At 43.1% G+C, this 24,936-nt stretch overlaps 1 pseudogene; it reads right to left on the reverse strand.

The window, feature by feature from the left end:
* Nucleotides 1-24,381: 24,381 nt before the first annotated feature.
* LOC126089533 (5S ribosomal RNA) lies at nucleotides 24,382-24,499 on the reverse strand (annotated as a pseudogene).
* Nucleotides 24,500-24,936: the final 437 nt, after the last annotated feature.

A 24,936-nucleotide genomic window follows, 5' to 3' on the forward strand; every position in this document is an offset into this window, starting at 1 on the left:
TGGTTTAATAGCAGTGTTATAAAACTGCCACGTAAACAAAGAGAGCTTCATCACAGGTTCAAGAGAAGTAAAAACCTAGCTCACAAACTAAATATGCATGGAGCCAAAATGAGCAGTCAGCGAAACTTTCAATGACTTTGAATAGAAAAAGTTTTCAATTAGTCTGATTGTGAGTGAAAACCGGATGACGTTTTTAGAGGACTGCAATCTACTCTCTAAACAACATGGACTCCGCAAACAGCGATCTTGCTAAACTCAGCTCGCCCTGTTCGTCCGCCAGGTCCATAGCGCTGTACACAACGGCGGTCTGGTAGATGCCGTGTTTTTGACACCGCCCGGCATTGCCGTTTAATATAAAAAAATACGAGCTTATCGAGTGTCAGATCACATCTGCGACTGGATACAAGACTTCCTGAGAGAGAGAAATGAACGCGTCGCTCTTAACAGAACAAAATTTACGGACATAAAGGTAATTACTCAGGTACTCCAAGTTAGTCTGACAGGAAAGTTAGTATTTACAATATGTACAAATAATTTAGTAGAAAATGTGGAAACCGTTTGTCAGGTGATACTGCTGTGTACAGGAAAGTAAAAACGTCAGAGCACAGTATCGATTTGCAAAATGACATACGGAGGATTGATTAATGGTAGTTGAGCAGGAACATAAATAGATGCCACGTATTGCACCCACACAAGAAAAGGAATTCACTACTTTACAATTACACTATTGATTAATTGCTGGAAACAGTGCTTACCATAAGATATCTGAGAATAATTATCGAAAAGCGAAAGACGATACAAAGTAAATACTGGGAAAATGAGATAGACTGAGAAGAATCATAAGGAAATGTAACTCATCAACGAAGAAAGTGGCTTACAAGGTACTTTCTCGGTTATTCTTGAGTACTGCTCATCAATTTGGAATGCTCACCAGTTAACACTGATAGAAGAGGTAGAGCAGGTCCAACGAAGAGCGGCACATTTCGCCACAGGATCTTTTAGTAGAGCGACAGTGTGACACTTTTTTTTTGAGTCATCAGTCTTTTGATTGGTTAGATGCGGCCCGCCACTAATTTCTCTCCCGTGGCAACCTCTTCATCTCGGAATAGCACTTGCAACCTACGTCTTCTATTATTTTCTGGATGTACTCCAGTCTCTGTCTTCCTCTACAGTTTTTGCCCTCTACCGCTCCCTCTCGTACCATGGAAGTCAGTCCCTGATGCCCTAACAGGTCTCCTATCATCCTATCCCTCCTCCTTGTCAGTGTTTTCCTCACATTCTTTTCCTCTCCGATTCTGCACAGTACCTCCTCATTCCTTACTTTATCAGTCCACCTAATTTTCGACATTCGTCTTTAGCGCCACACCTCAAATGCTTCAATTCTTTCCTGTTCCGGTTTTCCCACAGTCCATGTTTCACTACCATACAGTGCTGGGCTCAAAACGTATATTCTCAGAAATTTCTCCCTCAAATTAAGGCTATTTTAATACGAGTAGACTTCTCTTGGTCATGGATGCCCATTCTGCCACTGTCTGTCTGCTTTAGATATCCTCCTTGCTCCGTCCGTCATTGGTTATTTTGCGGGTTAGATGGAATTCCTTTACTTCATCTACTTCGTGACCATTTACTACGACGTTAAGTTTCTCACTGTCCTCATTCTTGCTTCTTCTCATTATTTTCATCTTTCTTCCACCTACTTTCAGTCCATATTCTGTACTCATTATACTGTTCATTCCATTCATCATATAATGTAATTCTTCTTCATGTTCCCTCAGGATATCAATGTCATCAGCGGGACGTATCAATGATATCGCTTCAACCCGAACTTTAATTCCACTGCTGAAACCTTCTTTAATTTACATCATAGCCTCTAAGATGTACAGACTGAACAGTAGGGGCAAAAGATTACATCCCTGTCTTACAGCCTTTTTAATACGAACACTCCGCTCTTGATCGTCCACTCCTATTATTCCCTCTTGGCTCTTGTACACATTGTATATGATCCGTCGCTCCCTATAGTTGACACCATTTTCTCTCAGAATATCGAACATTCTGCTCCATTTTATACTCTCCATCGCTTTTTCCAGGTCGATAAATCCTATGAACGTGTCTTGATTTTTCTTTAGTTTTGCTTCCATTATCAACTGCAAGTTAGACTTGTCTCTCTGGTGTCTCTACATTTCTTAAAGCCAAAATGATTGTCATCTAACAAATCTTCAGTTTTCTTTTGCATTGTTCTGTACTTATTCTTTATAGCAGCCTTAATGCATGAACTGTATAGCTGATTATGAGATAATTCTCGCTCTTGTCAGCTCTTACAGTCTTCCGAACTGTGTGGATGATATTTTTACGGAAGTCTGATGGTAGGTCGCCGGACTCATACATTCTACACACCAACGTGAATAGCCGTTTTGTTGCCACTGCCCACAATGATTTTAGAAATTCCGATGGAATGCTATATATCCCTTCTGCCTTATTTGATCTCAAGTCCACCAAAGCTCTCTTAAATTCTGATTATTTATTTTATTTATTTACACGTCGAGTTCCATAGGACCAAATTGAGGAGCAAATCTCCAAGGTCATGGAACGTGTCAGTACATGAAATTACAACACAAAAGTAATAACACATAAAAATAAAATGTTTATGAACACGTAAAATGTCAATCCATAAGTGTAAGTAAACGCAATCAATACAAGAAGAATCAGCTTAATTTTTCAAAGAACTCCTCGACAGAATAGAAGGAGTGACCCACGAGTATACTCTTCAGTTTTGATTTGAAAGTCCATAGATTACTGCTAAGATTTTTGAATTCGAGTGGAAGCTTATTGAAAATGAATGCAGCAGTATACTGCACGCCTTTCTGCACAAGAGTTAAGGAAGTCGGATCAAAATGCAGGTTTGATTTCTGCGGAGCATTAACTGAGTGAAAGCTGCTTATTCTTGGGAATAAGCTAATATTCTTAACAAGAAATGATATTGAGGATTATATATATTGAGAGGTCAATGTCAAAATACCCAGACTCGTGAACAGGGGTCGACAAGAGGTTCGTGAACTTACACCACTTATTGCTCGAACCGCGCGTTTCTGAGCTAAAAATATCTATTCAGAATGGGAAGAGTTACCCCAAAATAAAATACCATACCACATAAGCGAATGAAAATAAGCAATGTAGACTAATTTTCGTGCCTAACGATCACTCACATCAAATGCTGTTCCAATACTAAAAATTGTAGCATTAAGCCTTTGAACAAGGTCCTGAACGTGGGCTTTCCATGACAGTCTTATCTGGATCCCTCATCGATTCTAAATCAACTCCTGTTCCTTCGTCTATCACATCAGGCAAATCTTCTCCCTCATAGACGCCTTCAATGTACTCTTTCCCCCTATACACTGTCTCCTCTGCATCTGAAAGTTGGATTCCCGTTAAGCTCTTAATGCATTTAATTTCACTGAAGGGTATTTTTACTTTCCATATGCTGAGTCATTCCTTTCAACAATCATTTCTTTTTAGATTTATTCACATTTTTCATGGAGCCACATCGTCATTTCCCACACTTCCTATTTACTTCATTCCTCAGCGACTTGTATTTCTCTATTACGGAATTTCCCTGAACAGTTTTATACTTCCTCCTCTCATCGATCAACTGCAGCGTTTCCTCCGTTACTCGTTGTTTCTTCACAGTTATCTTCTTTGTACCTATCTTTTGCTTCCAACATCTGTGATTGACCTCTTTGGAGATGCCCATTCCTCTTCAACTATACAGTCTACTGAACTATTCTTTATTGGTGTTTCTATACCCTTAGCGAACTTCATGCGTATCCCGTCTGTCTTTAGTACTTTCGTATCCCACTTCTTTGCGCATTGATTCTTCTTGAATAACCCCTTAAACTTCAGTCTACTCTTCACCACTACTACATTGGCATCCGAGTCTGTATCTGCTTTTGGGTACGCATTACAGCCGAGAATATAATTTCAGAATCTCTAACTGACCCTGATGTAATCGAACTGAAGTCATTCCGTATCACTAGCCCTTTTCCAAATATACCTCCTTGTCTTGTGATTTTTGAAGAGAGTATTCGCTATTACTAGCTGAAATTTAGTACAGAGCTCATTAAGTCTCCTCCCTCATTCCTAGTCTCAAGCCCATATCCTCCTGTAAACTTTTCTTCTGCTCCTGCCTACAGCTGCATTCCAGTCCCCCATGACTATTAGCTTTTCATCTCCATTTACGTACTGTATTAACCTTCTAAGATTCTCATATACTTTCTATGTCTCTTCTTCTTCATCTTGCGACGTCGGCATGTACACCTGAACTATCGTTGTCGGTGTTAGTTCGCTGTCGATTCTGGTAAGAACAACTCCGTCACTGAACTTTTCACAGTAACACGCTCTCTGCCCTATCATCCTATTCATAACATATCATACTTCCGTTATACCATTTTCTGCTGTTCTTGATATTACCCTACACTCATCTCACCAGAAATCCTTTTCTTCTTTCCATTTCACTTCACTGGTCCCTGCTATATGTAGAATGAGCCTTTGCATTTCCGTTTTCAGATTTTCTAGCTTCCCTACCACTTTCAAGCTTCTGACATTTACAGCTAGTACAAAATAGATACGTGTTTCAAAGTTTTACTGACCCTCAAAGTATTCACCACCATTGTGTATAACCCGTCGCCAGCGATGTGGAAGTCGTAAGATACTCTTAGCAGCGTCAGTTGTGTTGACAGTTCGAGTGGCGTGGTCTATTGCCCGAAGAGATTGTAGCAGTTCTGAAGCGAATCCCGTGAAGTGTTTCCTTTAGTTTGAAAATCGAATTGAACTCCCGAGGGCTTAAATCAGTAGAGTTAAGTAGGTGGTTTAGCACTTAGCAGCCTCATCAGTCAAACAAATCAGTAACAGCTTGCACTGTACGTGCTTGAGCATTGTCCTGCAAAATGATGGTCAGGTCCTGCAGAAAGTGTCATCACTTCTAAGCTGGTCGTAGGTTGTGTTCCAATAATGAACAGCATAGAGACAGAAGTGAAGACACTTTCTGCAGGACTTGACCATCATTTTGCAGGACAATGCTCAAGCACGTACAGTACAAGCTGTTACTGACTTGCTTGACTGATGGGGCTGCTAAGTGCTATACCACCTACTGCACTCCACTGACTTAAGCCCTCGTAAATTCAACTCGGTTCCTAAACTGATGGAAACACTTCACGGCATTAGCTTCAGAACTGCTACAAATTCGTCGGGCACCAGATCGCGCCGCTCGAACTGTCAACACAACTGTCACTGCTAAGAGTATCCTGCGACTTCCACATCTCTGGCAACGGGTTATACACAATACTAGTGGCTACCTTGAAGGTCAGTAAAACTTTGAAACACGTATCTATTTTGTACGAGCTGTAAATAAATAGTTTCCACTATTGAAGTTCCAACACTCGTCTAATGATACGAGGGTCGTCCACAATGTAGGTTCCGTTTCTATTTCTATCTGCGGCAGCGCTACGATCGCGTTTTAGAGCATGCGCGGCAGTTAGTCTGACGCAAGGAAAAGACATGTACGCCATTTTCAAATCACTACAGCCGAAGTGTGCTTTGTAGTGCTACTTTATAATGTTAGCCCTGTCCGCCCCCGGTAACCGAATGGTGAACGTGGAGGATTGTCAATCCTATTGGCGCAGGTTCGATTCCCGGCTGGTTCGGGGAATTTTCTCCGCCAAAGGACTGGTTGTCGTGCTGTCCTCATCCTATCATCCTCATTGACTGCAGTTCGCCGAAGTGGCGTCAAATTGAAAGACCGGCTACCAGCGAACGACCTGCCCCATGGGGGGCCCTAGCCATACGATTAAATAAAAAAATGTCAGCAGTAATTGAATATGCCACCGCGTGTGATTCTTTTTCTACATGCAAAGAAAGTTAAATCAAAGGAAATTCGTCGATAAATCTGCGAGGATTACGGACAAAATGCTATGAGTGATTCAGTGTTTAGAAGGTGGGTCAGACTGTTCAATGAAGGACGTGATCAAGTGCACAATGAAGAACGAAGAGGGCGTCCGTCTGTGGTTACTTATGAACTGGTTCACACAATTGAAGAGAAGATTAAGCACAACCGTAAGTTTGCACTTAGTGCCCTTGCTATGGAAGTTCCGAAAATCTCACAATCACTGATTCATGAAATTGTTACTGAAAACATGAAATTTCGAAAATTTTGCTCACGTTCAGTACCAAAAATTCTTACTGAACAACACAAAAAACAACTACAGTTTTTGACACTCTACAATGAAGAAGGCGATGGTTTTCTTTCTCGGATAGTCACGGGGGATGAAACTTGGGTATCGTACGGCAGACCTGAAACAAAACGACAATCAATGAAATGGCGGCACACTTCATCCCCAGCGAAGGTTAAGCCTAAGCAAATCTTGACATCTCTAAAAGTCATATTCACCGATTCTTGGGAGAGAAAAAGCATTTTTCTGGTTGATTTCTTACCACGAGGCGAAACAATCAGTGCACATGGTTACTACGAGACCATTAAGAAATTGCACTGCGCAATGCAGAACAAGCGCAGAGGATTCGACCTCACACGGCGAATGTGACCAAACAACTCTTACGGGAATTTCACTGGGACGTGTTTGATCATCCTCCGTTTAGCCCGGACCTCGCTCCTAGCGACTTTCATCTCTTCTTACACCTAAAACCTGTCCTAGGTGGTCAAAACTTCAAGGATGACGACGAGCTGAAAGAACATGTTACCACATGGTTGAATACACACTTCTATGAAGAAGGCATACAAAAACTTTTGCCACGCTATGACAAGTGCCTACAAAATTTCAGAAGCTATGTAGAAAAGTGGTTTGACAGTTGTAGATTTTTGAACAATAAATATTTCTTTTGTATCTGTACACGTTTATTTTATATAACCAAACGGAACTTAATTTGGGGACATGTTGTTGTGGTCTTCAGTCCAGAGACTGGTTTCATGCAGCTCTCCATGCTACTCTATCCTGTGGAAGCATCTTCATCTCCCAGTACCTACTGCAACCTATATCCCTTTGAATCTGTTTAGTGCATTCATCTCTTGGCCTCCCTCTACAATTTTTACCCTCCACGCTGCCCTCAAATAGCAAATTGGTGATCCTTTGATGCCCCAGGATATGTCCTATCAACCGATCCCTTTTTCCGGTCAAGTTGTGACACAAATTTCTCTTCTCCCCAATTCCGTTCAATACCTCCTCATTAGTTATGTGAACTACCCATCTAATCTTCAGAATTCTTCTGTAGCACCACATTTCGAAAGCTTCTATTCTCTTCTTGTCCAAACTATTTATCATCCACGTTTCACTTCCATACATGGCAGCACTCCAAACAAATACTTTCAGAAACGACTTCCTGACACTTAAATTTGTACTCGATGTTAACAAATTCCTCTTCTTCAGAAACGCTTTCCTTACGATTGCCAGTCTACATTTTATATCCTCTCTACTTCAACCATCATTAGCTATTTCGCTCCCCAAGTTGCAAAACTCAATTGCTACTTTAAGTGTCTCATTTCTTAATCTAATTCCCTCAACATCACCTGATTTAATTCGACTGCATTCCATTATCAGAGACAGAAAAGGACCTGGAAGGGCAGCTGAACGGAATGGACAGTGTCTTGAAAGGAGGATATAAGATGAACATCAAGTTTGTGGACATGTGTGTGTGTGTGTGTGTGTGTGTGTGTGTGTGTGTGTGTGTGTGTGTAGTTATTATACAGAATCTAAAAGCAGAAGGACAACGAGCTCAGATCATATTCGAAATATCAAACTAAGAAAAATTCCAACCTTATTACAAGTATGGTATAATCTCATGTGTATATATACTTCATCCACACACATTTTACAATAGAACTGGAACCCTTCTGAGTCAAAACATAAAACAAAACGAGGAGGTAAACTACAAGTCGAAGCAAATCAGATGGGAAACATACATAACAAAGAAAACACCTAGCATCAGAAAAATGAATTTAACCGACACCTTGCCGTTGCAAAACAAGATTCATCATGTTGGCGAAGAGGTCTCTACATCGAGGAATTCTCAAAAATCCCCGATAGGCCGTGATCATGCACTGCATGAAGTTTATGTGACTTCCTCCTTGCCTTCTACAATATAATGGATGAAGTGTCCCAGCAACCACATAATAGTATGAGTTTTCGACTTTGGAAAGAAGGAAGAATCTGGGAGCAATATACTGTCCGAAGTGTGTAAAGTCTCAGAAGACCAATTAGCGCCGGCTGCAGTGGCCGAGCCATTCTAGGAGCTTCAGTCTGGAACCGCGCGGCCGCTACGGTCGCAGCTTCGAATCCTGCCTCGGGCATGGCTGTGTGTGATATCCTTAGGTTAGTTAGGTTTAGGTAGTGCTACATAAATCCTTGTTTCTAAGCCCTATATGGAAAAGTCGCTCATTCGTTGGAATCAGAATATTTATTACCGTATACCAAGAGGACGCCACGCGCACTGGCAAAATCGGAAGACTTCTATTGCACCAAACTTTCGTCCAGTTTGTTTGCGGCGATCCTCTTCCAACGAAGTTCCGGGAAGGGACTACTTTCCAACGAGCCTGTAGGAATTTCATGGCGAGGACGTGTCTCCATAAAATGTCATCCCCTAAATAGCTCACCGCAAGACAGAATTCACGAATGTCTTTTAACTTTTAATTTATGCGACTAATATCAATAGGAGGCTCAAGACTAGCAGGACGGACATAGAGAAATAAACGAGACGTGAATCTGTGACTTTCTTGACTTATCATCAAAACAGTACGTCGCACATACTGCATCTGCTTCTTCCTGCATAAGTCAGCAAGGCCCAATTCCCCAAAGGGACGAGGCTTCGTGACCACCTCATACCGTAAGCGAAACATAAGTCTCCTCCATAAGAAACGACAAGACAGTTGCTGTAGTTTCTTCGCCATCATCGAGGGAAGCGGATAAACTTGGACCACGTAATAAGCTTTGCATAAGACATATGTATCCCGTATTCGGACTTGCTGGAGCAGTATAAGAGAAAGATTTTCATGTTCCAGCGTAAGAGAAAGCCTTTCATGTTCTAGTATCGCTCCCTGATTTTTTTCTGTAACAGAATTCCAGTTGAGCGTCGCCATTTCGAGTGGACATCGATCAATGATGATACGGAGAGACGTATGCCGACCCACTGCAGTAGCCCATGGAACAACGGCGTCATCAAAACTTCGCAAAGTAAGAAGCCTGTATTTACCTACATTAAGTTGTGTACCTGAACTCCTACAATAATCATCGATTACAGCCCTCAGTCGAGGTATATCCGCAGAATTGCAGAGTATAATCATCACGTCATACGCGTATGCACTAACAGCTATAGTCCACCTGGGACGGCGTCCTGCCTTTCAGCTGGGATACTAGCATCCGAAGTAGGGGCTCCAGAGACAACACAAAGACATTGACAGCAGGCTTCCCTGAGGCACTCACCGACGGATATTTATCGGGGTCGTCGGCTGGCCGTTGGCAACAAAAAAAAAAAAAAAAAAAAATGGCTCTGAGCACTATGGGACTTAACATCTATGGTCATCAGTCGCCTGGAACTTCTTAAACCTAACTAACCTAAGGACATCACAAAACACCCAGTAATCACGAGGCAGAGAAATCCCTGACTCCGCCGGAAATCGAACCCGGGAATCCGGGCGCGGGAAGCGAGAACGCTACCGCAAGACCACGAGCTGCGGACCGTTGACAACTACCGAAGCTGAAATACCGGTAAAAAGATTCGAGAGCACTAGCCGTGTGTCAACAGTAGAATCAAATGCCTCCATAATCCGAAGCAAAAAATCGTTATTAATATGATCAAATGCCTTTTCAAAGTCTATCAAAGCAAGGGAAAAAGGACTGACGTTATAGCAGCAACTGAAACCACTCACGAAAGTCGTTTATAGGGGTAAGAATGGTACGACCAAGTACGCAGCTTTGATGTTTGGCCACAATAATCTCTATCAGGGCCGACATCCTATTATTAACTGCCCTCGTTACAGTCTTATGGTCAAAGTTTAACAAAGTAATTGGTAGAAAGCTATCAGGAGAAGCCGATTCAGGGCGTTTCGGGATTAAAGCAATTTTTCCCACTTTGAATGAGGTCGGCACAAATCTACCCTGTAAAACTTCATTCACAAGAGACGTAAAGGTAGCATCCAACAACGGCCAAAAGCGCATGTAAAATTCCTTGGGAAGTCCTTCCAGACCCGGAGACTTTTGAGAAGACGATCCCACAATAAGTTTGTAAAGTTCCTCGGGCTGAAATGCAGATAAGAGCGCATCATTATGTTCACGAGTAAGCAAGATGCTGACTAGTGGGTCATAAAAGGCTGTACTCGACTCATCGATGTCGTAGATGTCTACATAGTATTGGTGTAAGACACGCACTATATCAGCTTGCCACGATACAATACGTCCATTATTTGTCGTGAGAGAAAGAATACAAGAGCGTCGGCGACAGGTCTGATGCCGAAGCAAATGGTATAAGGTAGTCAGTTCTTCCGTCACTAATGATCGTGGCGTGGATCACATTTTCATCCATTCCATTTGAATCCTTTTCAAGCTCATCAATTTTGCCTTTACACGCCTAACATCCGCAGTTCGCTGAGAGGCGTGAACCACAGCATCATAAAGTTCAGCAGGATGGAACAGTAATATTCGTAAGTTCTCCGGAAGTCTCGCACTTTGGCAGCAAAGAAAAGTATCAAAGTTTGCCTGAGCCTCTATTTTGCCAGCTCTGTCCACCAGTCAATGATGGAAGGTTGCTTCCCAGTGGACCGTAGAGTAGGCTCCCACAGGGCTCGCATCGCGTCATAGAGGGGTCAGATAGGTGAGCGACGCTTATCATCCACGGGGTGCGAAACAATTTGACTGGTGGCCGTTCTAGATTGAGGGTTGTAGTCACAGCACAGTGATCCGTAAAGGAACCTGAGATGACTTCAACATTAACAATACCATTGTTCAGGCAATTTGATAAGTAAAACATATCTAACCTGCTAATAGAAGTCGCCGTAAAGTGGGTAAATTTAACTAACGTCGGATATGTACATATCCAGACGTCTTGCAGGCGTAAGGAGGGCACCAATTAATGTAATTCGAGACAGAGATTAAATTTTGGAGATAGATCTGCAGAGAGTAACACACACTTAAAATCACCACCGAACAGAATACCCGGAGGACTCCTACGCGGCAGATAAACAATACCCTATTTATAAAAACGCGAGCGATCCACTGCGCGACCACTGCCAGAAGGAGCATGTAAAATAACCAAGATAAAATTAAAAAGTTGACAACCGATGCCCCTGCCAGAGTCCAACATTTCCACATCACCTATAGGAATGCCTTCGCGACCGAATAAGGTGGACCCCATGGAAAATTCGGGTGCTACATTAAAGATCACACGAAAACCAGGTAAGGAACAATGCCTAAATAACACCTTCTGTAAGAAGACTATGTCCGTACATGATTAATAAATGAACTGACGCTGCGAAGAAAATTGCAATTCTGATTCCACACGATTAAAATTTAAGGAAAGGAAGGTGTAGGCTTGGGCTTTTGATCGCCGCTGTACTGGTATGTACGGGAAGTCCGAGTAGAATTACGTAGACAGCTGAGATTCAAGGTCCATTGCGGAATCCACAGAGGAATCAGACATCGGGTGACCAGAACCCCCATGATCATAACCAAATCATTAGATTTGGTTACCGCACGGCCAAGTTGTACACGCCGTTTCCATCGGCTACGTGGCACGGCGGCCTCTGCATACGAAGGTGCAGGAGTCATAGGCACAACGTCCTGCCCCCTCAGAACAAGGGTTATGTAATGGAGTTCCACTCACTAAAGCGGAAGCATTCTGTGGAACTGCCAATGCAACAGGTGATATTTGGTAGCTAATTTTATTCACCTCGGGAGTTGCTGTAGGCGTCAAATTGAGGAAACCTTCGGCGGCTGAAGACAAAGGAGCAGAATGACATTCACTATCTCAGACTGTGACGGAGGACACAAGACGATGAGGGGGACTCCGTTCCCTCTCCACACATAGGCAGCTGAGAAAGAGCCACTTCGCGAGTAGCAGAGATGCTGGAGATAACTTCTTCGCCGCTCACCGTATCACGGACGGGAGGTACCGTAGCATCGAGAGGAGCAGGGGTCAAAATCGATGCTGAGAAGGTTTGCGCAGAAGGCAGAGCCAAATCCTCGCCGTCACCATCTTGAGTGCGACGTCGCTTTTTTGTCGCCGTTACAGGTTCTGTCCGAGGGGCCATAGGATTCTGAACCTGTTGCGGAGGTAAAGGCGGAAATTCATTGACACGATTATCAGAATTGACCGTTTGTCCATTATGATCCGAAGCAGAAGGTCCGATGGCGTGAGTGGAAGGAAGAAGATCAGCAATCGTCAATTTGCGATGCTGCATTAATGTCGGCTTTAATACAAAAGCCCTCCGCGGTCAGTTACACCGAAAGTGTCAACTTTCATTACATAGGAAGCAGGTTCCCTCCTGACCAGTATACGTGACATGAACGCGGTAACCAAACACTGCAATGGAATATTGCCTTTGACATGTATTTCCACGGAACGGGGCATGGATGTGTGTGATGTCCTTAGGTTAGGTAGGTTGAAGTAGTTCTAGTATAGCGGACTGATGACCTCAGATGTTAAGTCCCATAGTGCTCAGAGCCATCCACGGAACGAATTCCACAATTACACTGTCATCTGTGATGAGAAGACCAGTGTTTACGACCGAATTTTCTCACGTTACCATAAGCAGTCAATATGGCATTAGAAAGTTATCATCAACTTCCGGCGGGAGGATGAACACTCGAACATCTGCGAGTGACACCATACCATCGGAATCATCGCGATGCTTCAACGGGACTTGAGAACCATGTCGCGACAATAACCTTTCACCGTGAAGGAGATCAATAAATTTCACGTAAAACATATACTCGTCTGCATCAAAATAAGTGGTGTGGAACTGATCAGAGTTCACATGAGATGTTCAACAAACCAATCGCAGATTTCTAGAGACCCGGGTTGTACATCTCGCATTGCTTTATGGAAAGTATAGCTCACAGTATCTTTTCGTAAAACACACGTGGAAGCCATGGTAGCCATAGCGGAGCGGCCAACGCCGCTGCAAGTAGACGGACACTAAACAGACAGTAAGGCGGAGCTGAGGCGCTACGAGCCGGCTGGTGTGGCCGAGCGGTTCTAGGCGCTTCAGTCTGGAACCGCGCGATCGCTACGGTCGCAGGTTCGAATCCTGCCTCGGGCATGGATGTGTGTGATGTTCTTAGGTTAGTTAGGTTTAAGTAGTTGTAAGTCCTGGGGGACTGATGACCTCAGATGTTTGGTCCTATAGTGCTCAGAGACATTTGAAGGCTACGACTAACTCGGCAGAGAGAACAGCACTAACGAGGAAAAGTTCACACAAGCGACGCTGCGGGAAGTGAAATAAACAAGGATCTTCCCGCTCGGCGCTCGTAGCTCAACTATCGTAGACCACGGATGCGTTACACATACTCTCAAGGAACTCCACTGGCAGATTCTACAAGAGAGGCGTTATGCATCACGAATAAGTTTGCTACTGAAGTTTCAGGAGAGCACTTTCCAGGAAGAGTCGGAGAACATATTAATTTCCCCCACATGTATCTCACGAAATGACCATGACGAGAAAATTTGAGAAATTAGAGACAATACTGAACTTTATACACAGTGATTCTTCCCATGTGTCATTCACAACAGAAACAGGGAAGAGGGAATGAATTAGTTGTACCAGAAGAGACCACAACCACGTATTATTAAGCGGCTTGCGGTGTATGACGTATATGTAGATATAATGATTTTAGTGATACAAGACCTGTCCTTTAAAGCTTATCTCCTTATGAATAATTTTGGCCGTTGTCATATAACATCTAAGTGAAGGAATCAAAATAAAATGTTAGTGGATACACTCTCATGTTGGAAAGCATGGTAAGCAGACTGCAGACCAACTAGCAAGAAAGTGACTTCAGTACAACAAACAAAACTTTCGACACTGTCGTACTACTCATTTCAAAAGAATACATAATTTTTGGCAAAGTTACATAGAGTATGTTACACTGAACGGTAAAGGCACAACGTGTAAAAATCTGTTACAGACCAGGGAAAACAATACAGAAGACTAACGGAAATAAATGTCGCATCGTATGCTTGATAACATGATTGCCTTGGTGAAGAGTTTCATCAGATCCGTGTGTAACAACCGTTCAAATGTGTAAATTGTAACAACGAAAGTACTGCTATAAAATAGTATGATCTGCTAACGTGTGAAAACTTACAACAATATATAACATTCTACTGAAAAGCTGGAAAGCAACTGCCTATGTACCCTTGTTAAGAGCATAAGAAAATTTTAAAAATCAGCCGACACTCTAAGATTGATTACACTGCTCTTTCACTCAGCAGTTACCAACGTTATAAACTACCAAAGCTAGAAACTTTTCAGTGCGCTCTGACTTCAATGTATCTAAGCGTGTATAGTCTATATACTGCTATTATTTATGATAATATTGTCGTTTTTACAGTCTTCAATCGAAAGACTGATTTGTGGAACCTCTCTGTCATTTTCAATTCTGTATAGACCTTTTTATCGCTCTGTAACAATTGCAATCTACATCCATTTGAATCTGGTTACCGTATGGAAGCCTTGGTCTCCTTCCATAATTTTTGCATCTACATTCATACTCGGTAAGCCACCTTACGGTATGTCGCGGAGGATATTTTGTGTATCACTGTAAATTCACGCTTTTCGTGTTCCACTAGCGTGTGGTTCGTGGGAAAAACGATTGCTGGTAAGCCTCCGTATGGGTTCCAATATCTCAGATTTTACCTTCATGGCCTTTCGCGAGATAAACGTCGTATAAGCAATTAAGGAAATAAAAGAAAGGTTGAGCAGAGGGATTAAAATTCAACGTGAAAGGATATTGAAACGCTCTGCTAATCCCGCAGGGCTGGACAGTTATTTGGAATTATGGAAAGGCGCCAAAATTAGCCGCTGTCAGTTACACTCGAACACATATAACTTCATTTATTTGACCAAAGATCACAGTACAAATTCTTAAACCTACTTATCGGCTGAATACGCCACCCTATCTTATGCGTTAAGGGCACCACTACTTTAATAAAACAAAACATTAACCCAAATTTCAGACGCCAAAGAGAATATTTAGAGGGCAGAAGACCTCACGTTAAGTAAGTTCTACAATTTGGCTGAAGGCCCAAAATCTAACACTTGAAAAGCAACAACCTTAATTTAAAGACGGCTGAAGGCTCATGATTTAAGACTCAAGGTAAAATTAAATAAAAAAATCACATGGCAGAAGACCTTATCTTCAATTAGGCTAAAGGCCCCAAGCAGTCTGATGCTCGAAAGCTCCTTAATTTAAAAAACGGCTGAAGGCCCCATGACTTAAAACTCAAGGTAAAATAAATTTTAACAACAAAGCCTTCTCTTAAATTAGGCTGAAGGCCCCATGCAATCTAATACTTGATAAGCAAGGAATTTTAATTTTAAAACGGCTGATGGCCCATGACTTAAAATACAACTAAAATAATTTTTAGTAGGCAGAAGGCCCAAAGCTTTATCTTTAGCACTATATTAATCAGGCTGAAGGCCCAAACAGTCTAACACTTGACAAGCAAGGAATTTTAATTTTAAAGCGGCTGAAGGTCCATGACTTAAAACACCACTAAAAACTATCCAGCTTTAATTTAAAACCATCGGCTATGGGCCATAGAAATACACACGACAGAAAATAAGAGAAGACAGTGCAGCTAACGGCACTCAGAAGTTTCGGGGGTCGACCAGCACTTGAAATACAAACGATCACATAGGTGAGACAGGAAGTCGACCCCATCATTATCGATCCGACGACGACCCACCCAACAGACAGTCAACGGACCCACCGACAAGATAACTTGCACTCCACAAGCTACACACAGTTTCATGAACACTTACACGAAGGACTAGACAATACCTAACGGGACTACACAATACTAACGGCAGCGACTGTGCCATAGCAGGGACGAATCACGAGACGGCACACGCAGGCAACCCATAAGTGATCGCCGGCCAGCATACACGTCGTCCGACAAGACGACCGACTGACGACAAACCAAGGTGGTCCGCACTCAAGTGATGTGTATCGGCAACTGTCGGGTGAGTCATGGCTGTCCGGACCTCACTGCAGCCGCGCCCCGACTGAACTTCTGCCGCATCCTGAGTCAAACACTGCCAGGTCCGAACTGCACTGATGGTGCCTCCCAACTCACTGGAACATCCAAGCAACCCCGAACACACGACAACCGGGACGTAATACCAGTCACCAAAGATAATACGCCAGGACTTATATCGATAAGCGCCGCTGCTGCCGCTCACGGGCAGGCAAGGCGACAACTCAATGACACCAGTAATTGAAATTAACATAACGAGGTGGCAGTACAGTAAAAATAAGATATTGTAAGTAGGCTGTTTAGATTTTTATATAGGTAATGCCACGTAGCGCTCTGTATGAAAACCACTGGCTGTGCTGTGTGCAGTCTGTGGCTAGTTTGCATTGTTGTCTGCCATTGCAGTGTTGGGCAGCGGCAGCTGGATGTGAACAGCGCGTAGCGTTGCGCAGTTGGAGGTGAGCCGCCAGCAGTGGTGGGTGTGGGGAGAGAGATGGCGGAGTTTTGTAATTTGTCATGAACTGCTATATATATATTATGACTATTAAGGTAAATACATTGTTTGTTCTCTATTAATATCTTTCATTTGCTAACTATGCCTACTAGTAGTTAGTGCCTTCCGTAGTTTGAATCTGTTATTTAGCTGGCAGTAGTGGCGCTCGCTGTTTTGCTGTAGCTTGAGTAACGAAGATTTTTGTGAGGTAAGTGATTTGTGAAGGGTATAGGTTAATGTTAGTCAGGGCCATTCTTTTGTAGGGATTTTTGAAAGTCAGATTGCGTTGCGCTAAAAATATTGTATGTCAGGTTAAGCACAGTCTTGTATAAATTGTTCTAAGGGGACGTTTCAATATGAAACGAGATATGGCACGAACACGAGCCACGCACGGCTCCGATATCGGTGATAAGATTCGCTGATGACTTTACTATCCTAAGTGAATGGAATGAACGTTGTAATGAATACAGAATAAGATCTGAGAGTAAATCGAAGAAATGGGAAAGAAATGAACAGTAACAGAAATGAGAACAGGGAGAAACGTAAAATCAGAATTGGGGATCATAAAGTAGATGAAGTTAAAGAACTTCATGGCAAGTTAAAACTGTGTGTCGCACCGAGACTCGAACTCAGGACCTTTGCCTTTCGCGGGCATAAGCTCTACCATATGAGCTATCCAAGAAAGACTCACGACCCATCCTCACAGCATCATTTCTGCCAGTAGGTCGTCCCCTACGTTCCAGACTCCACAGAAGCTCTCCTGCGCACACTCCGCTGAACAGTGAAAATCTCATTCTGGAAACATCCCCCAGGCTGTGGCTAAGCCATGCCATGTCCCTGCAACATCCTTTCTTCCAGGAGTGATAGTTCTGCAAACTTTGGAGAAGAGCTGGGAAGTTTGGAAAGTAGGAGACGAGGTACAGGCAGAATTGAAGCTGTGAGGACGGGTCGTGTGTCATGCTTGGGTATCTCAGATGGTAGAGCACTTGCCCACGACAGGCAAAGGTTCCGATTTCGATTCTCGGTCCGGCAAACAGTTTTAATCTGGCAGGAAGTTTCATATCAGCGCACACTCCATTGCAGAGTGAAAATCTCATTCGGGATGTTAAGGAGTTCTGATACGTAGGCAGAAAAATTACCTGCGACGGAAGGAGCAAGGAGGACATGAAAAGCAGACCAGCGATGGCAAAAAGGTTATTCCTGGCCAAGAGAGATCTACTAGTATCAAAAATAGGACCCAATTTGAGGAAGGAATTTCTGAGAATGTATTTCTGGAGCACAGCATTATATGGTAGTGCAACATGGACTATGGAAAATCGTAACAGAAGAGAATCTATGTATTTGAAACGTGCTGCTACTGCAGAATATAGAAACGTAGTTGTTGTTGCTGTGGTCTTCAGTCCTGAGACTGGTTTGATGCAGCTCTCCATGCTACCCTATCCCGTGCATGCTTCTTCATCTCCCAGTACTTACTGCAACCCACATCCTTCAGAATCTGCTTAGTGTATTCATCTCTTGGTCTTCCTCTACGAGTTTTACCCTCAACGCTGTCCTCCAATGCTAAATTTGTGATCCCTTGATGCCTCAGAGCATGTCCTACCAACCGATCCCTTCTTCTAGTCAAGTACCACAAACTTCTCTTCTCCCCAATCCTATTCAATACCTCTTCATTAGTTATATGATCTACCCATCTAATCTTCAGCATTCTTCTGTAGCACCACATTTCGAAAGCTTCTATTCTCTTCCTGTCAAAACTATTTATCGTCCATGTTTCACTTCCATACATGGCTACACTCCTTACAAATACTTTCAGAAACGACTTCCTGACACTTAAATCTATACTCGATGTTAACAAATTTCTCTTCTTCAGAAACGCTTTCCTTGCCATTGCCAGTCTACATTTTATATCCTCTCTACTTCGACCATCATCAGTTATTTTGCTCCCCAAATAGAAAAACTCCTTTACTACATTAAGTGTCTCATTCCCTAATCTAATTCCCTCAGCATCACCCTACTTAATTCGACTACATTCCATTATCCTCGTTTTGCTTTTGTTGATGTTCATCTTATATCTCCTTTCAAGACACTGTCCATTCCATTCAACTGCTCTTCCAAGTCCTTTGCTGTCTCCGATAGAATTACAATGTCGTCGGCGAACCTCAAAGTTTTCATTTCTTCTCCATGGATTTTAATACCTAATCCGAATTTTTCTTTTGTTTACTTTACTGCTTGCTCAATATACAGATTGAATAACATCGCGGAGAGGCTACAACCCTTTCTCACTCCCTTCCCAACCACTGCTTCTCTTTCATGCCCCTCAACTCTTATAACTGCCATCTGGTTTCTGTACAAATTGTGAATAGCCTTTCGCTCGCTGTATTATACCCCTGCCACCTTTAGTATTTGAAAGAGAGTATTCCAATCAACATTGTCAAAAGCTTTCTGTAAGTCTACAAATGCTAGAAACGTAGGTTTGCCTTTCCTTAATCTTTCTTCTAAGATAACATTGTAAGGTCAGTATTGCCTCACGAGTTTTACGGAATCCAAACTGATCTTCCCCGAGGTCGGCTTCTACCAGTTTTTCCATTCGTTTGTAAAGAATTAGCGTTGGTATTTTGCAGCTGTGACTTATTAAACTGATAGTTCGGTAATTTTCACATCTGTCAACACCTGCTGTCTTTGGGATTGGAATTATTATATTCTTCTTGAAGTCTGAGGGTATTTCGAATGTCTCATACATCTTGCTCAGCAGATGGTAGAGTTTTGTCAGGACTGGCTCTCCCAAGGCCGTCAGTAGTTCTAATGGAATGTTGTCTACTCTCGGGGCCTTGTTTCGATTCAGGTCTTTCAGTGCTCTGTCAAACTCTTCACGCAGTATCGTATCTCCCATTTCATCTTCATCTACATCCTCTTCCATTTGCATAATATTGTCCTCAAGTACATCGCCCTTGTATAGACCCTCTATATACTCCTTCCACCTTTCTGCTTTCCCTTCTTTGCTTAGAACTGGGTTCCCATCTGAGCTCTTGATATTCATATAAGTGGTTCTCTTTTCTCCAAAGGTCTCTTTAATTTTCCTGTAGGCAGTATCTACCTTACCCCTAGTGAGATAAGCCTCTACATCCTTACATTTGTCCTCGAGCCATCCCTGCTTAGAAATTTTGCACTTCCTGTCGATCTCATATTTGAGACGTCTGTATTCATTTTTGCCTGCTTCATTTACTGCATTTTTATATTTTCTTCTTCCATCAATTAAGTACAATATTTCTTCTGTTACCCAAGGAGTTCTACTACCCCTCGTCTTTTTACCTACTTGATCCTCTGCTGCCTTTACTACTTCATCCCTCAGAGCTACCCATTCTTCTTCTACTGTATTTCTTTCCCCCATTCCTGTCAATTGTTCCCTTATGCTCTCCCTGAAACTCTGTACAACCTCTGGTTCTTTCAGTTTATCCTGGTCCCATCTCCTTAAATTCCCACCTTTTTGCAATTTCTTCAGTTTTAATCTACATTTCATAACCAATAGATTATGGTCAGAGTCGACATCTGCCCCTGGAAATGTCTTACAATTTAAAACCTGGTTCCTAAATCTCTGTCTTACCATTGTATAATCTATCTGATAGCTTCTAGTATCTCCAGGGTTCTTCCATGTATACAACCTTCTTTCATGTTTCTTGAACCAAGTGCTAGCTGTGATTAAGTTATGCTCTGTGCAAAACTCTACCAGACGGCTTCCTCTTTCATTTCTTAGCCCCAATCCATATTCACCTACTATGTTTCCTTCTCTCCCTTCTCCTACTCTCGAATTCCAGTCACCCATGACTATTAAATTTTCGTCTCCCTTCTCTACCTGAACAATTTCTTTTATCTCATCATACATTTCTTCAATCTCTTCATCATCTGCAGAGCTAGTTGGCATATAAACTTGTACTACTATAGTAAGCGTGGAATTCGTGTCTATCTTGGCCACAATAATGCGTTCACTATGCTGTTTGTAGTAGCTTACCCGCAAACCTATTTTTTTATTCGTTATTAAACCTACTCCTGCATGACCCCTACTTCATTTTGTGTTTATAACCCTGTATTCGCCTGACCAAAAGTCTTGTTCCTCCGGCCACCGAACTTCACTAATTCCCACTATATCTAACTTTAACCTATCCATTTCCCTTTTTAAATTTTCTAATATACCTGCCCGGTTAAGGGATCTGGTGTTCCACTTTCCGATCCGTAGAACGCCAGTTTTCTTTCTCCTGATAACGACGTCCTCCTGAGTAGTCCCCGCCCGGAGATCCGAATGGGGGACTGTGTTACCTCCGGAATATTTTACCTAAGAGGACGCCATCATTATTTAATCATTCAGTAAAGCTGCATGCCATCGGGAAAAATTACGGCCGTAGTTTCCCCTTGCTTTCAGCCGTTCGCAGTACCAGCACAGCAAGGCCGTTTTGGTTAATGTTGCAAGGCCAGGTGAGTCAATCATCCAGACTGTTGCCCCTGCAATTATTGAAAAGGCTGCTGCCCCTCTTCAGGAACCACACGTTTGTCTGGCCTCTCAACAGATACCCCTCCATTGTGGTTGCACCTACGGTACGGCCATCTGTATCGCTGATGCACACAAGCCTCCCCACCAACAGCAAGGTCCATGGTTCATGGGGAAGACAAACTTAGTAGAAGTAATAAAAGTAGAAATGCGGACACACTTCGAAGAATCAACGAGGAATGGAGTATATGAAATTCATTGATAAGATGAAGAAGATAAAAGACGAAGGACATCTATTAAGACATCAGGTAATGACTTCCAAGTCACTAGAGGAAGACAACAGAGGGTGAAAACTGTAGGGGCGGATATAGATTGGATTAAGTCCAACAAATAATTGAGGACACAACGTGTAAGTGCTACTTTGAGGTGACGAGATGATGATGTTGACACAGGAATGGAATTCGTGATGCGCCGTATCAAACCAGTCAGCTGAACTTTTGCCTTTTTCAAGAACTTCTCGCCGATCCTTCAGAGTCTGTGAACGTATCTTGTCGTTTATGTTCAATGCAGCTTTCGTAGACTTTATGCCCATCATATTTTTAGGCGGTTTCAAATGGTATGCTGTAAAACCATTCAACCTGAATCAGTGTTGTCGCCCACAGAAGGCAGTTTTCATTTCATATTCAGCAGTGTCGTAGTGCTATAATTTTCAAGTGAACAATTTTAGTACTATTTTCGCCATATCCATTCACGTTAAATAGTAGCAAGGACTACTGTCGATAGGAATATTACAATTTTCAACATTACCGTCATTCATTATCAATTTATTGGCAATCGATTTCGTCGATGGATTTAGGGAGCTTGTTGATGACAGAATCGTCGAAACCAATTGCCACTAAATTCAGAAGCCAATTACAGCTGATGGTAGTGTTGAAAATCGTAATCTTTTTTTTACTGTTTGAGGTAGTTTGTCACATTGTGTGCTATGAGATTTACACCTGTTATTCCGAGTGATATGCGACAACGTAATCACTCCTAGACATTAAAATTACAACGTCAAGAAGGAGAGCAAATAACGATATTATTGAGCGTAAATAGTGCAGGCAGGAAGAGTACATGGGCAAACTTGTAGGTGCTTAGCGAGTATGCAGGGTGCGACAGTTGCTACACAGAGGTGCCATCTCCGGCAGCGACAATTTCTTAAGTCCACAAGGCTTGGGTCACAGAAACGCTTACGTCATTTCATACTGCTTCACCTCTGATCGAGAATTCGTCTTTGGTAGTGGCTTGCGAGTGGTGGTGTGCTAGTTTTTCGGTAACCCATCAGCAGTAGGCGAGAGTTCTGAAGAACCCCCTATACAGGGCAGCAGTCGAATGTCCGATTTATTGAAGTAGGTCAGGACAATGAGCAGCAGCATGAGATCATGCGTTATTTTGTTGAACGAACTTCAACAAGCTATTGTGGGAAGGTAAAAGTCAACGACTTACACAGTAGAGTAATGCTCGCTGACTACACGAACCGAAACTGATCATGTTGCATGCTCAGTGCCATTTACACTATAAAGCCAGTTGCACGGCTGATATGGCATTGACGGATGGAGCCTGTCGACGTTCATTCTACTTGCAGCCTCCACACACACATCCACCCATAGTGATGCTGCACGCTGAACCGAAAACCATTTGAAAACAACCTCTGGTGCCGTTCCTGTGTTCAGTGCACTGTGTGCTTCTCTCTCTTCCATCTTGTCAAGGCAAGCCACAATAATTGTCGTGGTGGTTTTCCGTGCGTCTACTCTGTATGCCTGCTCCTAAAGTCACTCATTTTTGTATCCAACGACGTGCTACAATTCACGCCAGTCTGTTCTTGCACGTAGACTTCATGGTGTCGGTATCTCAATGGACAGCAGTTTATTTTTATCTGAAACGGGAAGAGATCAGCAAGTTTAGAGGCCTCCTTTGCATTCGATGTTATCCAAACGGTTTAGCACGTCCACTACCGTGACGTATATCACTTCGGCGGACGCGTGGCTCGCTGGACTTTCGTGTCATCACACAGCTTCCGCACGTCCCACACTCGTTCCGCCGGAGACGCCAGAATGCGGGGGCGAAGCGAGCCGGCCACTCGTTCCACCGGAGACGCCAGAATGCGGGGGCGAAGCGAGCCGGCCACTCGTTCCGCCGGAGACGCCAGAATGCGGGGGCGAAGCGAGCCGGCCCCTGGCGCACGTGCGCCGTCCATCAGGCTGCCGCCCCTCCGCTGCGCGCTGCGTGTTGCGTGCTGTATGCTGTATGGCGCGCGCTGCGTGCCGCGGGCCAGGGCGATGCATAATGGACGCCAGGTGGCGCCGCGCCGTGACAGGACGCGAGCCCCTGCTGTGTAGACTACGCCGCAGAGCACGGGGTCACCGCGTGAACACTTCCATCACAATCACTCGTTACGATCCTCATCCGGATTGGGAAAGTACCCCTGACTGTATCAGTTTGTCACTTAGCGCGGTGTCATCACCAATGCTACGTATTCATTCACATATGCGCACTGTTACCTTCTTGGCAAGTAGCATATTCGACAATATTATTTTTAATCTTTAATGAACGTACAGATTCTATAAAACGTAGTTATATTATGAGTCTGTGACTAGTAGGTTAACTTCTATTCTCAGTATCAACCAATAGAGTCAAGTTTTGAGGGTCTGTGACTGAATATAGCACTGACTAATTACGTAAACGAAATCCCGTCTCCCACACCACTGAATTTCAGCTACTGTTACTGAGCAAAAGTGACATATCAAGAACCTCTTGCAGAGAGTTTGCCACGATTCAAATGTTCACCCACCAGATGGACGTTGATGTCCTAATTGCTTGTAACGTTCTTCATTGAAACTGAAACTCTATCACATTATCTATTTCTTCACGTGTGTGTCCTTAAGTTGTATAGAGACCTCCACAGATCAAATATATGCACTCCGTCTTCAGGCCACAAGTGGCCCATCGGGACCATCCGACCGCCGTGTCATCCTCAGATGAGGATGCGGAAAGGAGGGGCGTGTGGTCAGCACACCACTCTCCCGGTCGTTACGATGGTTTTATTTGACCGGAGCCGCTACTATTCGGTCGAGTAGCTCCTCAATTGGCATCACGAGGCTGAGTGCACCCCGAAAATTGGCAACAGCGCGTGGCAGCCCGGATGGTCACCCATCCAAGTGCCGGCCACGTCCGACAGCGCTTAACTTCGGTGATCTGACGGGAACCGGTGTATCCACTGCGCCAAGGCCGTTGCCCGCAGGTCAAATAAGTTATCTCTAAATAATTTAATAAATGTACTGAGACATATAATTTGCTCCTCGGTTGTAAAACTAGTGGATAGGGTACATTATTAGCTGAAAAAGACGTTTTCAAATATGTGTATATCATAATATTTAGGCGAAAAGTTTTTGAGACACAGATATGTTCTTGTATCGTTTTCGTCCTTCGAAGCGGCGTTGTCCAGTGCGACCTTTCCTGTTGTGTAGAGTACATGGTAAACGTCGCGAGTCCGTCCTTACACAAACACGCCCATTTACCCGACAACATTAATACATATACTGCGATATTTTGCGCAAAAATTAACTAATGATGTCGCGCAAATATTGTTCAGTTATTTCACAACTTTGATACCAAAATAGTACATAACATACAGAATTAAAATACTACAAGGTGTTAATACATTTTAAATAAC

This window comes from Schistocerca cancellata, chromosome 6 (genome assembly GCF_023864275.1).
Source record: "Schistocerca cancellata isolate TAMUIC-IGC-003103 chromosome 6, iqSchCanc2.1, whole genome shotgun sequence".
Lineage (NCBI taxonomy): Eukaryota > Metazoa > Arthropoda > Insecta > Orthoptera > Acrididae > Schistocerca > Schistocerca cancellata.